Source organism: Pinus tabuliformis, chromosome 3_1 (assembly GCF_031772625.1).
Source record: "Pinus tabuliformis cultivar Carrire ecotype Pingquan chromosome 3_1, CPIR1, whole genome shotgun sequence".
NCBI lineage: Eukaryota > Viridiplantae > Streptophyta > Pinopsida > Pinales > Pinaceae > Pinus > Pinus tabuliformis.
In genome coordinates this window covers 444019698-444038214 of record NC_142301.1, presented here as the reverse complement: position 1 = coordinate 444038214, position 18517 = coordinate 444019698, and the positions used below count along the sequence as shown (strand labels likewise).

Below are 18517 nucleotides of genomic sequence, written 5' to 3'. Positions count from 1 at the left end.
TTATCAACGTAGAGATAAGATGATAGTTATTTGGCATTAGACATAGAAGAAAAAATGAATAACCTATTCAAGTGCAAGCTTAGAGCAGAGGAGAAAATGGGAATTGAACATGTAACAGCAAAAGAAGCTTATATTGCTAGAATGAAGATGAGACGCTGAGAGGATCAGAGTCTCCACAGTCTCCAAAAGTTGAACCCTTTATCCTCTGAACTTTTAACCTTTTATAGGCCTTTTACAATGCTCTCGAACACTCTAAGGCTCGAGAGGTCTTAATCTATACTCTCTATATTTTTAATGACTTGATGTCATGACTAGACATGCATGAGCTCAGAGGTTTCTTTTTTCTAACAGTAGAGTAACCACATTCCGGAAATTTTTCCTTGCTGTCAGGTGGCTCGCTCATGCCAGCGATGCTCCATGATCGCTTCTGTTGTGGGCTGCATCGTGCTATGGATTTTTTCCCCTTTCGGCCATCTGTCTCCAAACCATCTATCTCCCAGCCTCTATTCTGTAACGGAATGGGTCTTTGGGCCTTTGAAGTCCTTTCGAATACCAAAAATGACTGTTTTCTGTTTTACACAGAGAAACACTGCAATACTGTGAAATTCCACCAAGCTCTGCTCATTCCGGACTTCAAAAGTCCTTAAATATGGTCTATTCCTCTATCGGGTCCATCCTTATCGTTATCGCAAGTCGCTTCGGCCTTGCTCCTTTGTATTTTGAAAAATACGTTACAAATTGTGAAAATAACGTGAAGATTGGCTCCCTCTGGACTTCAAATATTATATATTTCCCTTCGTGAGCCCTTTCGGGTCCGGGTCTTATCGCATTGCATACATGTATGGGTATAGTCCCCGCTCCTCTGTGAAGCTCTGATGCGATATCGCGATGCGATTAATCGCAATTGCATATATATATATATATATATATATATATCCTTCTTCTCTGTGAAGCTCCGATGCGATTAATCACAATCGCATATCACGATAACCCCGGGCCATTTGGTGATCGCTCTGCTGTGTTGGCCGATTGTAGTTTTGTTGATCAGATCTGGACCGTTGATCGACCAGATTTGATGGTTGTTGTGCATTCATTATTTAAGCCTTCGTTGCTATGTTTTTCACTGTTTTTACCTATTTTTGGCCTCTCGATAGTGTTTTTCCGCCTTTTGGAGGGTTTTCTCTTGTGATTATTTTGATCTTTTAAATGATTTTTTAAAGACTTAGAAATTTCTTGGATCCATTTTGGATCTGTTTGGATCAGCACATCAAGACTAACACGACTTATGGCTAAAGCAGAGCAAGAGGAGATGTGGCCGTCGGAGCTAAAACAAGAGACATTTCTGCTAAAAATAGCATCCCTCTACCTCAGGGGCTAACAAAACCCATAGAGGAATCCGTTTGTGTAAGCCAAATGGTGGTCCAAGAGAAGAAACAGAAAGGAAAAATCAAGATATGCGTAGATCTAATAAAGTTTAATGATGCATGCGTACATGATCTGTTTCCAACACCATTTATAGATGAAGTATTAGAGAATGTTAGCAGATAGGAGGCTTATTCATTTACTGATGGGTTCTTGTGATACCATAAAATAAAGATCGCGTTGGAATATCAAAGTAAGACAACCTTCGTGATGAAGTGGGATTGCTTTTAGTATACAGTAATGCCATTTGGATTAAAGAACGCACCTGCGATCTTCTCCCGGGTTATCATCACGACATTCAAAGAATTTATCCATAAATTTTTGGAGGTTTATTTTGACGATAGGACTATGTTTGGATTGGTAAAACGCCATGTTGCAAGTTTGTGCCTTATGTTGGATACATGTCGAAGGGTATCAGATCAGACTGAATTTGAAGAAGTGCATATTCTGTGTGCCCTTTGGAATTCTGCTCGGCCATGCAGTATGTAAGTAGGGATTGATGGTGGACCCTGCGAAGATCACTGTGACTGTGAATTTGGAAGCTCCCCAAAATGTAAAATAATTGCGCGTGACCTTGGGGAACACTGGGCATTATAGAAAGTTTATCAAGGCGTATGCTCAGATAACCGCGCTGATGGAAAAATTATTGAAGAAAGATGCGATGTTTTGTTGGGATGAAGAATGTCACGATAATCTAGATGTGCTAAAGGAAAAGATGGTAACAATGCCTATTTTGGTGTTTCTAGACTGGAAGAAAGAATTCCATGTGCACATATATGCTTCTTGCATTGTGCTCGGTGTGGTATTGACACAGGTAGGAGAAGGAGAAATTGATAATTTGATAGCCTTCGTGAGAAAAAATTTATCAAAGGCTAAGAAGAATTATTCCACTACAGAGAACGAAGGGCTAGTGATGGTCTATGCGCTGCAAAAGTTTCAACATTATTTGTTGGGTGACATTTTAAAATGTATACAGATCACTCCGCACTGAAGTACCTAGTCAATAAGCCTGTGTTGGGGGGGGAATCTGCTGATGGTTATTGTTGTTTCAAGAATATGAATTTGAAGTGATTGTGAAGCATGGAAGGCTGAATGCAGGACTAGACCATTTGTCAAGGATTGAAATGGGCAAAGAACCAAATAGTTTGGAGGAAGGGCTACCAGACGCACAAATTTTTGCAGTACGCATTGTGGATGACCATTTTTCTGACATCAATTAACTTTTAACCAAGGCTACAACTCCGAAAGGATATTCCACTCAGCAAAAGGAATTAGTAGTACGTTCTGTAGATTTTTCAGTTATTTTAGGTCACTTGTATAAGACGGGAACAAATGAAATACTGCGAAGGTATGTTCCAAAGTTTGAACGCACTAGTATCCTCACTGAAGCACATGGAGGAGCAACAGGAGGACACTACACAGGAAAGGTGACTGTGTGGAAGATTTTGCGTGCTCGGTTATGGTGACCGACATTACATAAGGATTCTAAGGCGTACTGCAAGGCATGTGATGCTCTCCAAAGGATAGGAAAGCCTTTGCGAAGAGACGAATTGCCTTTAAATCCTCAGGTTTCATTGAAGATATTTGATAAGTGGGCTATTGATTTCATAGGCCCAATACAACCACCAGGAAAGAAGACGGGTGCGTGGTATATTATTACTGCAACAAAGTATTTAACCAGATGGGTGGAAGTGCAACTAGTGAAGGATTGTATAGCTACCACCACTGCGAAGATTTTGTTTGAATATGTCTTAAGACGGTTTGGATGCCCTAAGGCTTTAATGAGTGATAGGGGTACACATTTATTGAATGAAACGATCAGCACAATGCTTGAAGAATTTTAGGTGTATCATCAAAAGAGTACACCATATCATGTGCAGGTGAATGGAACAGTCGAAGCATTTAACAAAATCTTGGAGAATGCGTTGAAAAAGGTCTGCAACACGCAGAGGAATGACTGGGATATGCATGTACTAATAATACTATGGGCATATAGGACAATGTGCAAGAAGTTGACAGGCCAAACACCATTTAGGTTGGTCTATGGGATTGAAGCAGTGATGCCTATGGAATATATTGTGCCAAGTCTATGTATTGCAACTTTGCAGAGATGGCGGAACACGAGACCTTAGAGGAATGGCTCACACAACTGATGGAGTTGGAAGAGGACCACTTTCTTGTTGGATTTCACCAGCAAGTGCAAAAGGAACACAAGAAAGCATGGCATGATAGGCATATTAAGCTATGCACTTTCAAGGTGGATGATTTAGTGTTGCTATATGACAGTAAGTTCACAAAATTTCCAAGGAAATTTCAAATGCACTGGTTAGGGCCATATGTTATTAAGGAGATCACGGATGGTGGCGCAGTTCAACTCATGAAGCTGAATGGTGAACTATTCCCTGGAAGAGTGAATGGAAGTAGTTTGAAGTTGTATATCGGTGATCCTGCCCCTGTACAATGACTACATGGTAGCAGAACATTCTTAGCGCTCCAGGCAGTTGCAAGGGAGTGTGGGACTATAATATACGTTGTCCGAAGAGGAGAAAAATAGAGTAAGGAGGTTGTCGACGAAAGCAAGGAGTGTACCAAGAAGAGATGAGCCAGGAGGGCTACACCATGAAGGATGGTGTCGCACAGTTAGGTCCAAGAGTAGCCGTTGAAGTCATTGTTCATGATTGGATAGCAAAAATCCCATTAAGAGGAGTGGGTAAGCGCCATTTATGGAAAAAATACATGGAGATCTACCGCATAAATATGGCATGCTAGCCTACAGAGAAACACTTTGCATTATGAGAATTGTCTGTGAGCCCTATTGTTTTAAGTTTATGAAGGGTGCACACTGGGAAGATCTCTTTTCCCATCCGTCATTCGTAAACATATCTACAACAGCCCGTGAACTTATTTTTGAACAAATGATTGCAACAAATCCCATAGAGGTTGTTAGTTCTGAAGCTGTTGTCTCCGACGCGGCGGCCCCTGAAATAGCAAGCATGGAAGCTACGTCCTCTGTACCTACAACTCCAAGGTCACCTAGGCCAAAGCAATCGTCTGCTAAGGAGAATAAGAAGAAACTTGTAGCAGTGAGGCACTCACCGAGGAAGAACCCAAGGTTTGACATAAGGAGAAGAAGGATAAGGCAAAGCAACCGGAGAAAATAGTGGACTTGGAGGCAGAAGAAATCTGCGATGTTGTGGAGGAATTAGATGCTAAGGAGGGCGAGCCTATCCCTAAGCTCCTAGAGTATATCCCTTCGCAGAAAGGAAAAATGAAAGTAACCAAATATTGAGGTTTAGGTAAATTTATAGTCTCTACACAACTGTTACTAGAATAGGTCATTTTTTAAGGCACGGTCTTAGTGTGCATCCCAGTGTTGAAGGTGGAGGATTGGGATCTTGCTGACCACAAGAAGTTCCCTCAATTAGCTACTAATTGGTACATGACGAAGATCTACAAGGAGGAAACTGGGTTTACACGGTTGGAACCTATGAAATGGGTCAGATGCGTCGAGCAGGCCGGTTTACTACACATGCTTTGCGTACCACACTTCCATCGATCGATTATCAACACTGTGTGTGCGCTAGCTGCTCGCCCTGGTTCATGATGGGTGCTTATGGATCGATGAACCCATCCCTATAACCAATATGCTCATCCATAGGATTATGAAGCTACCCTATAAAGGGGCAGACCCTGCCAAGGAGTTTGGAGGAAAGAGTGGAGAAAAGGAGTTGGAGGATAAGATGAAGGCGAAGTTTGGGCTGATAAAAAAGTCGCGCAGATATTCTATCTGCTCAATTCAAGACCAAGTGACGTTGTTTGCTACCCAAATTATAGCAGGGAAGATTATGAGGAAATGTCGCGCAGACAAAGTTCCGGTGCCAGCAGTGTCATTGGTTGCCTAGTGCGCGAAGGGAGTATAATAAAACTAGGCACAATATTTATGTAAATAATTCCTCACGAGTTGTACGAAGCACAAGAGGAGGGTAAGGCATTTCACTATGCCTAGATCATGTTGCTAATTTTACTAGTAGCATGGCTCCTGCCAGAGGATAGTTTCCTCCGTAGGAAGAAGATTTATTAGAGGTAGCGAAGTTCGCTTCGCTGTGGGTGATAAAGGATCCGGAGAGGATCAAGGAATCCAAGATTTTCTGGATATTGGTTGAAATGGACCTCCACACAGTAATCAGTCAGCGACCAAGGTTGTCTCCAACCTTGTTTGAGTAGTTGAGGGCTTTCGCGGAGTTTAAGGCCGACTTCCATAATGTCTCTATTTGGGCAAGGCGAGACCCGAAGCAGATTTGGCACAAGCTGCCTTAGCTAGTCTCAGAGACAGACATGCAGGAAATTGTGGGGAGTTGGCCAGCAGAGTGGCAACAACCCACAGATGTTGGTGCAGGTACCAGTCAGGGCGATGAAAGCTCTGTTGCGTAGATGACAACTGCGCAAAAACACATTGAAGCAGAAGTTCAATGAGCTACGCCACAAAGTTGAGAAGCCAGGTGAGTGACTTGAGGGAAAGTCACCATATTTGTGTTGGGGGCCTATTTGGATAGGGTCCCTAGGGTCAATTTTGGGCTAGTTTAACAAATTTTTGAGTAGAATTTTGTAAAGAATGTAAAGTCTCTACGAAATGTGGAAGCGGAGTGTGCAACTAAGTAGGAGTCAAAGGGGCTTTAGCCCCTTGTATGGGTAAGTGATAGGATGGTTTTGAGACTCACCCATAGGCCGTGGGCCATGGTATTGTATTAGAATAGCTATAAATATTTAATTCATAGAAAGTATAGAAGATGAGCTTTTGGTGAAGAAAAAGTGTAAGGGAAAAATGCTAAGGCACGAAAGCTCTGTTTCCTGTACTTAGGCGAAAGGGGAAGGCTCCTGCAGCTGAGTGCACGGAGACCTTTGAAATTCCGTAACTGAGTGCGTGGGCCCCTGCAGCTGGGTGCATGGGCCCTTGCAGCTGGGTGCGTAGGGCGGAAGAGTCTATAATTTGAATGTTGAATCTAATAAAGACTGATTTTGGACCAAATCTATTGCATCTGTGCCTTGTTCTTATCTCTATTTAAGTTTATGCATTATTTCTTAATGATCTGTTTTCTATGAAATAAAGTGTGTTTTCTATGCGAATCAGTTGAATATTTACTATCTATGCATGAAGTGATTAATGAACTATTTTCGCGAAGACATTAGGTAGATCTGGTAATCTAGCTAGTCGGAATGGGTAGATCTGCGTGAAGGCAGATCTAGGGTTGTTATTTACTGCATGAAAGTTGTGAGTCTGCTTCTTTTGGGTCTGGTAAGCCTGATCGTAGACCTTCGTGAAGGTCTAGGAGGCATTTGATAGAGTTGCATTAGTGGACCATATGAAGGTATAGATCTGGGCGAAGGCAGATCTAAGCTGCAAGGGCTTTAGAATACACATGACACAGTATCTGGATGCAGAAACCTAGTTCTATCATCCCTAATACTTCTTCGGGTGACACTGCAGCCTGTGCTATGCAGGTTGTTGCTGAAAGGGCCAACAATTAGGGTTTTGTTGGTTGGTATGAATAACTTTGAATTTCGGTCACCCCACCTTAAGCCAACATGTGATATTTGTGAACAAAATTTGTTGTTATTTTATTGTGATAGGCCATCATATGTCCATGCTAATCAAGGACTACACCTAATAGTACAATCAAATTCATCTGCCTCAAATCTCAAATGGATATTGTAGGTCTAGTAGAGTAAGGATTGGTGTGGAGTGGAGGCGATGTTTCAGGTCCTTGAATGCTTTCTATTTCAACTCAAACCAAGAAAACTTGGGTCTATTTCCACTCTTGGTCACTTGAATTAAGGCTAAAGTGATATGGGAGAATCACGCCATGAATCAATGGTAGAAGTTGGCAAGGCCCAAGAAGCTTTAAATTCCTATCAAAGTTGTTAGGGTTGGCAAATCATGGATGACTTGGATCTTTTTTGGGTTGACATGCACCCCATGTTCATCCATGATGTATCCCTTATATTGAATTCTCTACCTTCTAATCAAGAATTTATCCATATTGGCATATAAATTATGTTATTGCAGGGTGCTTAGGATCTATTGAATGTGTTGCAATGTTATACCCAAGTCTATTGAGTATGAGGATGTCATCCAAATATACAACCACAAAAGAGTTCATGAAAAATCACAAGATATCATCCATCATCCTCATGAATGTTGTTGGAGTATTATTCAAGACAAAAGGCCTCTTTAGAATGGAAGGATTTCTTCCATACATCAATTTATTCAATCATAAGTTGGTGGTAGCCTAACTTCAAATTAGTCTTAATAAAGAACCTTCCACCCTTAAGTTGATTAAGGAGATTGTCAATCTAAGGGATCATGTATTAGTTCTTGACAATGATTTTATTTAGGGCTATATAACAAATCCAAAGTTTCCATGTTCCATTTTTCCATTGCACCAATATAATTGGTATCTCATAGGGTGAGGATTTTGGTTGAATGTGGCCCTTTTAGGGTGAGCTCATGAATTTGGCATTTTATTTCCTCATTCTCTATAAGAAAGCATCTATATATTGGGCATGTTACAAAAAATATTGTATTTCTCAAGATAAATCCTAACATCTCAAGTATAGGATCATGTGTAATCAAAATGGGAAAAATTATCACCTCACCAACCCTCTTATCCCTTATGTTTATGTCTCTTGCAGCTTAAGGGGGATTTTCCCTATTAAATCTTAAGGATCTTGTTGTAGGGAAAAGTATCCGACTCGGATGACCCTAACCCACTCTAAGGGTGACAGTTCCTTAGCAACAACTGTAAAACAAACTACTGAAGGTTTACTTCTTTATGAAAGCAAAAGAGGATGGAGAAAGCACTAACCGTTGCCTTGCGCTTAATGTCGAATCCAAACTCTCCTCTTTGGCCACTTGCTCCTAGCTCTTTGTCCTTCTGCTCACCCAGCTGCAACGAGATCCTGCACAATGACAAAGAAGGAAACTACAAGAGGCATGCAATCATAACTGGTTCATGGATTAGTGTAAACCAAACATGCAATCATCACAATACATAATTGAAACAAGAGCACATAGAAGAACCTCAATAGCTTTTATTAATGAAGAAATAAAGGTTCTGAGAGGATTACAACCATTGCAGGCTCCAACCCAGCAACACCTCCCAGCAGAAAGAATTGCTCTTCTTCACCTCTCTCAAACAATCACCCAATAACTCAAGAATGAAACCAACAGCATATCATTACTTTGCACAAAATTCCAGCCTCCTGAGCTCATAGGAGAGAGCTCAATATATAGATGAATTGAGAAAGGATGAGTCAGCTTGCAACTGATGTGTAGCTGCCTTGTGTCCTCTCTCTCTTCAGTTGATCTTCAGTTCTTGAGTCCACTTGGAGAACCTTGCTTCCACTTGGAGAAACAGAGCCTCTGACTCATCACAAGGCGAAATCCCTGATCCAAGTGTCATTTTTGGAAGATTCCAGAGCAATGACTCAGTGTGCCACTTGTCCCATCTCGCTCAGCGCAGGTGGCCTTTGTTCTACCTGCTTTGCAACGCAGGTACACCATGGAGGAGTTGAGTTTCAGCGCAGAAGCCTAGTGGAGCACCTGCTTTGATTTCAGGATTGCTTGTTTTTGAGTGTTTTCAGGTGGAGAACTGATCTGAGAGCTGTTGGTTTGCTGACCTTGTTCCTCTAGGGGTAGGAACATCATGTTTAGGGACTTTGGATCCCTTGGATTATTGACAATTCATGCCTGATGCTGCAAGGCACAAAATTGTCTATAACAGATCTAATGGGCAAGGCAAGGCAAGTCAATATTTCCCTAACGCTTCTATTTCAAATACCACTACTCAAAGGATTGAACCATTCGGGTTTAAGGTGGATAAGAGAGCTATATTCTTTTGGGTAATTTCTAGGTTTGAGTTCAAAGGGAAAGGTCCTTGTACACATAGAACCAAGAAATCAGTAGGATAGTAAAAACCCAACAAAACAATTTAAATGATTTACAAGGAAAATAATGATAAAAGATAGAATATTAGCACCTTAGATTGCAAATATACTCTTTTGGGGCATATGGGGTCAAAATCCAACACAATTGGAGATAAGTGGAGTGAATTTATATTCAAAGGCTAGAGCACACTAACTCGTATGTCCTAAAGGTTTGAATTAGGCATACTTCAATCTTCAAAATTGGGATATTAAGGGAGTGAGCTTAACTTAGGTCATCTCAAAAGAGATTCATGAGAGGTACAAAGAGGCCTTGGAGTAGATTTGGTTTCAAGTACTAGGGAAAACCAACTCGTGTATGTCGGAGGCATAGGTTGGGCACCTTACAATTTTCAAGGATAAATAAGGGAGGGAGTTTTACTTAGATCACCATAAAATAACTTGATGAAAATCTTGCCCAATGAAGATAATGAGATAAAATACCAAAAAAAAATGTTGAATACTTAATTTCCCTTATCATGAAGTTGAACAAGGTGAAGAAATATAGCTTACTCAATTTATAATGCATGCATCAAAATTCACCAATAATCATCCATGAAATTAAGTCTATAACATCAATAATGACTTTCTCATAAAGATATTACAATATCCATCAAGAAGAGAGAACTACCAACATCAACATAAACTCCTCAAGAAGCTTCTCGACTCATCCATTCATAGCTGAAATTAAGAAACAAGGGAATTTTTAGAGATTTCAAACTTGCTAATGGATTTATCCCCCAATCCAATCATGATAAAATGAGAGGAAGTTCACCTCTATTTATAAATAAGGTGCTCAACTTCCTTAGTCAAATACTATTTTTCTAGGCCAAAAATCCTAATTTAGCCTATGGAGGGACAAAAGACCATATTCAACAATTCATTAATCTAATATACATAAAGCATGGGCCATACATGCCACAAATACAAATGATAAGGAGCAAAAACCCTAAAAAATGAACCATCTCCACATTAAAGGGCCTTTCGAGGCTAGATGATGTACTAACGCCTTTTATATGATAAGGTGAAAAAGCACTAAGTATAAAATCAATTGAATGATTGACGTGGTGATTTAGAGGAAACTCTATAGGTGAGGCAAATATAACTCTATAGTCGTCTAAAATCTTGTCCATATGCTTTTTCTATGTAGAGAGAAGTTTACTAAGATCATGGAAGTCATGATGACCTTCCATTCACCTTTTGACCAAACCATGAAAAGGACAAAATTTATAGTTTGAGAGATTTCCTTTCAACACTACTTTCATGAGACCAAGGAAATTGTTGTAGGTAGAACAACCTATAGTACCCTATAGAGTTAGCTTCTCAAAGTAACAATGAAACCACATGGTATGGAATCATAAACAACATGCCATCTCCATGTATAGGTTTGTCTCAAAAGAAAATCATAAACTCAAAGTGGGAAACATCACATGGTACTTCATCTTTGAATTGCTTGATGTTGTACGATAGGTTCCATTGTTGGATAACAATGATATCTCATCCTCAGATGAACAAACTAATAGTTTTTGGTTGGGGGCATCACATTATCAACATGTTTTATATTTTGATAATCTTGACTAAGATCATATTCTTATGCATATCATTGTCAACAATTAAATGTAGTGGAGTCACATTCATCCACATCTATGAATGGAAGAGGTGCTCCCTTTCCGCACATTTCTTTGATTCTAGTTGGATATTTGTAAGATTAATGGTAGCACTAAGTTATATGTAATTGGTTTTATTTCCCTTATCCTACATAAAATCATAGTTTGAGACAAACTCTAATTATTTATCTTTAAGCTTGCCTAGCAATGACTGTTTGAAACGACATTCGTTACTATTGTGCCAAGGGATTTTGTGGAACTTACGCCAATGGCTAGTGTCCTTCTTCAGCTTCCCATTACCCTTCTTTACCCATGGATTGAAATAGTAGTATTGAGGTTGGATCTCCTTGCTTTATCCTTTATTCTATGAGTTACGCCCCCCTTTACCATGTTTTTTTTCATTGGATTTTCAAACTCATACTCTTGCTTATTCCTCTATAGAACTTTGTGTTCAAATTTGACAACATATTGAAAAGTGATTCCAAGTGAGGATATGTCTAAGAAATCCATTTTTTTTGGATGTACCTATGTAGGCCACTATAGTGTATTTAAAAATACGACACACTCATAATCTCTAATACCTAAATTTTAGCACAAGGTATGGAAGATATTGGTGTACTACTTAGCTTCCTTGAAATCCCTGGAAAAATTATGTTCATTACTTGGTCAATTAAACAAACTATCTGTTTGTTATAAATTACTCTACAAAGATTAGATTGTTTCCCTATGTACAATTCATGTATGTATTAATGTGACTTGTGGGATGTTTTTCCATACACTTTCTGTTCTTATTTGATTATTAAGTATCCAGATTGAATGGAATACCTAGATTTGAGCACAAGATATGGAAGATATCATGTCCTATAATACGATTGATTCCCTCTCCTAATGTAGAGTTGTTCGTCTTATGTATTTATGATCATAGTTTCCAAAAAATTAGAATTGATCCTTGAGGGCATCCACAAAGTTGTCCAAGTGGGTTATGTCCTGGATGCCATAGAATCATATCAAAATTTTCTCTCTTAGTAACCTTCCAACCAATATTTTACATGGGGAAGGGATTTAAGGAGAGTGAAGGTTATCTTTTCAATGTTGAAATTTTTGGAACACGGTAATAACCCTCTAATAGAGCTAATCAATTCTCCAAAGCAAATGCATATATCTTGCCTTCAGATAAATGGATATCAAATTAAATTTTACCTTGAAGGGTGTTGCATCTCCAAAATGGTTGCTTGTTAAAAGTGCCTTAGTTTTCATTGGAAATCGCCGAAGGATCTAGGAAAAACTATCCATCATCTCATTCCTTTGTTTCTCGAGGGCATCCTTGACCAAAAACTTGATAACATCTCCTATTCCATCATCTCTCTTTTCTTAGATCATGGTATGTTTCCTAGCTGGCCAATGTGGTTTTACCTAAATGAAATTAGCTTAAGACCTAACTCTCCTTGACATTGTCAGGGACATGCACTGAGAAACAACAGCGAGCATATTTCTATGATACTAGCGATATAAGTTATATAGAGAATGAAACAAGACGTAGGAATATAAGTGGAAACATGCACACAAAATATTGCAGAGACATGCTAATACAATGAGACCCATACTATATTTAATGAAGCAAATAGGAAAGGAATGTAAACATAGAGCAATACAAACTAGCCAAAAATGGTGGTATTTTATCATAAAAGAGAGAGATTCTAGCTATGGTCAGTCACACTATACCATTACAATAGGTCAAAAAATGGAATTTTAACATACTAACCCTAAGAGGAAAAAATCGTAACCCTAGAAGATGAAGGGCCAATAGGATTGTGTACACAGAGATGGTTACTTGGTACTCAAATTCCTGAAGGCACAATTTTCACATACAATCTCCATTTAGGGTGCATAGTAGCTTGTTGGGAAGATATAACCAAAAAGTATAATTGTTTGTAGGCTTGGGAAAACCATGACAACCATAGGCCCCTGAGTAGAAAACATTATTCAAGGCCTCAAAGTGACCTTAGAAGTTTAGGACATAAAAAATACCAATATGGACAACTATGTTGAGTCCATGAAAGAGGTGGGAAACCCCGAAATATTTTTGAGATAGGTTAATATTTCAAATTCCTTCTAAACAGAGCTAGCACATGAATCATGAATGAGTATTTGATAAATATCTTCATAACATACCTCACATAAAGGATATTTTCCAGGATATTGCTAGCTTCTCCTTTAAATGAATTTCCAATTAGGAAGAATTTTACTTATAGTGATACACATAAAGAATTTTCTTTTAGGGGGTACTTCAATTTCCAAACCCATTTGTACCACCAAATCTGCTCCCAACACATATCTTCCTCCATAGAGACTTTATAACCTAGGATAAAATTAGACATTTTAGAGAGACTCACTTGAAGGATTGTATTAAAATGTAAATGATGCTCTAAACTTTGTAGATGAATATAGTGTCGAACCTATAGGAATTAACACCATCAAGATCAACTTGTTTGGATTCCTAAATTTTCTTTTACATAATGTTCTTATCTTCCCCATTTGTGAAGGAACTTGTTGTCCCTTGTTCACATTTGACATCAAGGCCATTAAATTCACATTTTCAATGGAAAAGATGAAACGAGGTATTCCAACAATATGGTCCTCATAAAAGGATGGGAGGATGACAATTGTTGAAGCTAAAAGGGACATATGCACATATACATAATCCTACATATATTTCTCATGATGATGAAGGCACATTGTCATCTAGTCTCTCATGGCCTGATATATTTGGGAACATCATTATGATAGTATCCTTATGTTGAAGAAATTTATGTTTCTTGTTTTCCCACCATTCCAATTAACTTGAAGCAATGCGAGACGTGTATCCTTGGTAAACACATCAAGCAATGTTTTCATGATTCTTCTTCAACATCACATAAGAAACTAGAGTTGATACATTTAGATTTATGTGTCCTTAAACCTATTCTAGTTTCCCTTTGGTAATAAATATATCATGTTTTTTATTGATGACTCCACTAAGTTATGTTGGGTTTATTTGTTGAAACATTTAAAAAATATCATATATGAATTGAAAATGAAGCTCAATATCACGTTAGCACTCTTCAAATTGATAATGTAGGAGAATATATTTCTAATGAATTTGAACACTATCTTCAATAACATTGGATTAAGCATCAAACCAACTATTCCATACAATTCTCATTGAAATGGTGCAACAAGAAGAATGGATAGGACACTCTTGAACATAGTACTTTCAATGTTATTTTTCAAAAATGTGAAGTTGATGTTTTGGGTTGATGCAATTATATTTGCAATATTTATGACAAACATTAGGCCATCTCATGCTCTTGGAAATATGATTCCTTATGAAATGTGGTATGACCACATTCCTTTGGTGAGGCATCTCAATAGTTTTGGTTCCACCTAATACGTCTTAATTCCTAAGGAGAAAGGAAACATGCTTAGTGCAAGAAGTCAAAATTTCATCTTCTTGGGGTATTTGAATACCACCAAGGCATATAATCTATGAAATGAGGTAAATAAAATGTTTATTCTTTAAATGTAGAAATTTTGAATAATAAATACTTATTCACAGAGATTATCCCGATTATACACTATTGCGGAATACATGGACAATACATAATCTCCTCTACGTTGATCATCAATTTAGCAGCATAAAAAACAATGAAACATCAATCCCATGCACAGATTAACACAATATGTAACCCGGGGAAATCTTACAGCTGAAAACCGCACACTATCTATATATTAATGATTGAGAACATGTAACATTACATAGTACAATACTCCTCACAAGTATCCAGCACTATCTCCACCTGTTACACACAAAACTAGCTCAGATCCGAACAAGTCACTGGTTCAAATCTCCTCCGCTGCTTTGCCTGTTTCTATTGCACAATCCCAAGTGAAAATCACGTGAGAATAGGCTATTTCACTGGGCATATACTGCGCAATCCTCATGGGCATACTCAATCCATTGATTGTGCAAATCTCATGCACAACTGATAGTCACAACTCACCCTTTCACTTACCTCTAACACCTGTCTCTGTTGAACTGTCCATGCACTGAGTTAACTGATGTATTCTTCAGTTACTTTATGAGTTAATAATTAGTGAATTAATTAACAATCAATTCACACAACTCATCACTAGTGTATTCTCCAGTTAGACTGAATACAACTAGTTCAACTGAACACAACTCCATCAACTCCACATCCAACTCCACAGAACTCACATGCATGAGTTCTAACTGATGTTCTCCATGCAATAAATCAACTGACACATAAGAAACCATGTGATTCCTTCTGTCAGCTGCATGTGCCACATCCGTAGCTCGAACTGTAGTGCTCCAAGAGAATAAGATAAGGTTTAGAGTCCAAATATTACTAAGGGCTAATAATATTTGACTATTTCTATTTTTAGCCTGGCAGTCTAAAAATAGACTTTGATCACTCCACTGTGAACCAGAAATAGAAGTCCATCTATTTTTTCCCAACATGACTAATCATCCATAAACAGCATCCTGCAACTCATAGACCATGATCCATATGTCTAAAAATAGACATAGTCTAAAAAATAGACTTGCGCCAAAAATACCCTGCGGGCCCACTTAGTGAAGGCGACTCCTTTCCACTAAGCTCCATCATCTTGTTGCATTCTCAACACTCCCTCTCAACAAGATATGGATTATCAGCAACCCCTATCCTGCCTCGGTGGTATTCGAATTTGCTCCTGGTGAGCGCCTTCGTCAAGATATCAGCATCCTGATCCTTTGTTGGAATGTATGAAAGTAACATGATTCTCCACTGCACAAAATCTCTGATATGATGGTACCTGATGTCAATGTGCTTAGATCTATCATGAAATATAGGATTAGCCGAGAGTTTAATGCAACTCTGGTTATCACAGTAAATCACAGTAGGCTCCAAGTAAGAACCGAACAAACCGACCAGGATCTTCCTCATCCATATAGCCTCGCATGCAACCAAACTTGCTGCCATATACTCGGCCTCTGCTGAACTGAGTGCCACGGATCTCTGCTTCCTGCTGTACCAAGAAACTGCTGTCGACCTAATACTGAAGACCCCTCCTGATGTGCTCTTTCTGTCTGTTGGGCTCCCTGCCCAATCTGCATCCGTGAAGCCACATAGCTTCACCTCATCCTCCTGTCTGTACCACAATCCATATCCCGATGTGCCTCTCAAATAACGCAATACATGCTTGCCTGCCTTCTAGAAGAGCTTGGTTGGCTTAACCATAGCTTGTGAAAGCTGGTTAACAGCATAGCATATATCAGGTCGTGTATTGACCAGATACATAAGCGACCCCACCAACTGTCGATAAACAGTGGCATCCACTTCTTCTGCCGAAGTGGCATCCTCCTTCCTCCAACCTCCAGGAAGAGGAGTATCAACAGGCTTGCAGCCATGCATGTTGAACTTCTCCAGTATCTCCTGAGCATACTTACCCTGAGAAACAAATAGTCCATCACTGCGCTGCCAAATGAGTCCCAGGACCAGCACCAGCAACACCGAGCAATTGTGATCATGAAGCGATAAGGGGAGTTCGATCATGAAGCTTAAGCAATCAGGTTGTATTGATCATGCTCTCGATCAGTAGCTGTGTCGATGCATCCCTCCTTCCTTGTTTCCTAACTGCCCCCATCTTAATTCCTCTCCCTGGCGATCGAGCCTGCTTGCGCATCCTCCTCATTTTCCCGAAGGTGGGTAATAATCTTGTCTATGCATAATAAGTGTATGAAGAAGATATTGCATAATCAATCAAAAGGTTCTGAAGAGAAAAGCAAAAAGTAGGAGTGAATGAAAGAAGAAGCCTGAACGCACAACTTGTTGGAACAGTAATTTGATGTCCAATCCCAGGAAATAATGAAGGAGGCCCAAGTCCTTCATCTCAAACTTCTTAGCAAGATCATCCTTGCATGAAAGTATCAACAACTCATCACCCGTTAGAATCAAATCATCTACATAAAGTACAATGATAAGCAACTTACCCTCCACCACAATCTGGTATAGGTTAGGATCCGTCTCACTCTTGGAGAATCCAAGTCTGGCTGAATAGCTGTCTATCTATGTGTACCAAGCACGTGGTGCTTGTTTCAACCCATACAACACTCTCTTGAGCCTGCACACATGCGACTCACTGCTGAAGATCTCAAAACCTTCGAGCTATTCTATGTACACCTCCTCCTCAATGACTCCATTGAGGAATGCAGTATTCACATCCATCTGATGAATGTGCCATCCCATCTATGCTGAGAGAGAAAGAATTGTCCGTATGGAAGAATACCTTGCGACAGGTGCAAAGGTCTCCTCATAATCGATCCCCTCTATCTGTGAAAAGCCTCGGGCAACAAATCTTGCCTTGTACTTCTCCACACTCCCGTCAGCTGCCTGCTTAACTTTGTAGATCCATCTCGAACCCACCACTGATTTCCCTTCCGGTCTAGGAACAATCTCCCATGCACTATTTTTGACAATCGAATCATACTCTTCCACCATGGCGTCTACCCATGCGGGATCCTCCACAGCTTCCTCGAAAGAGGATGGCTCAGTCATAACACATTTGCTCATAAGAGCCATGTATCCAGTGTACCGATCAGGTGACTGTCTTTGCCTGCGTTGGGCTGTAGGTGGTCCTACAACTTTCTCTGCATCTTGAGCCAGTCGCTCAGCTTCTGTTAAGCGCTTTCACCCTCTAATGGTTGGCGCTGCATGAGTGGTCTCTTCCACTCCATGAACTTCGTCCTGTGGCTGATCCACGTCCTGAATCTCATCTTTAGGAACTAATAGCTCCTCATCTGCATGCAAGTGTAGTTCCCTCTCAAGCGAACACTTCATGGCTTTCTCCTCCTGAAATTTTATATCCCGTCGCACAACAGTCTTACCATTGTCTAGAAAATGCACACGATAGTTGTGGGGTGTATCAGTGTACCCCAAAAATATCCCAACCTCTGCAGTCGGCTCCAACTTCTTCCTAGCATCCTTCGTCACATGCATGTAAACGTTAGCACCAAAAATCCTCAAATGAGAAAGATCAGGCTTCTTACTAGAATAAGCCTCCTTGGGTGTACTCATGCCAAGTATCTTGTGAGGACAACGGTTCTGCACACGAACTGCAGTATTGCATGCTTCCGCCCACAAATGAAGGGGTAGGACCTGATCATGCAACATCGCCCGTGCATCACCCATGATCGTTCTGTTCTTTCGCTCAGCAACCCCGTTTTGCTGTGGGTTATGGGGAGCTATGAGCTCTCTTCGAATCCCTTCTGCACTGCAGAAATCCTTGAACTCGCCAGAGATGTATTCACCACCATTATCGCTCCTAAGAGACTTCACCTTCTTCCTCGACTCCTTCTCGACCAATGCTTTGAACTCACAGAACTTTGAGTATGTCTCACTCTTCTTCTGCATGAATAAGATCCAACACTTATGAGAGAAATCATCAACAAAAATCACATAATACCTGTG

General features: G+C 39.8%; 1 pseudogene; it reads right to left on the bottom strand.

Moving 5' to 3' along the window:
* LOC149187657 (purple acid phosphatase 2-like) overlaps nt 1–18517 on the bottom strand; it is a 289652-nt pseudogene that overhangs the window by 233074 nt on the left and 38061 nt on the right.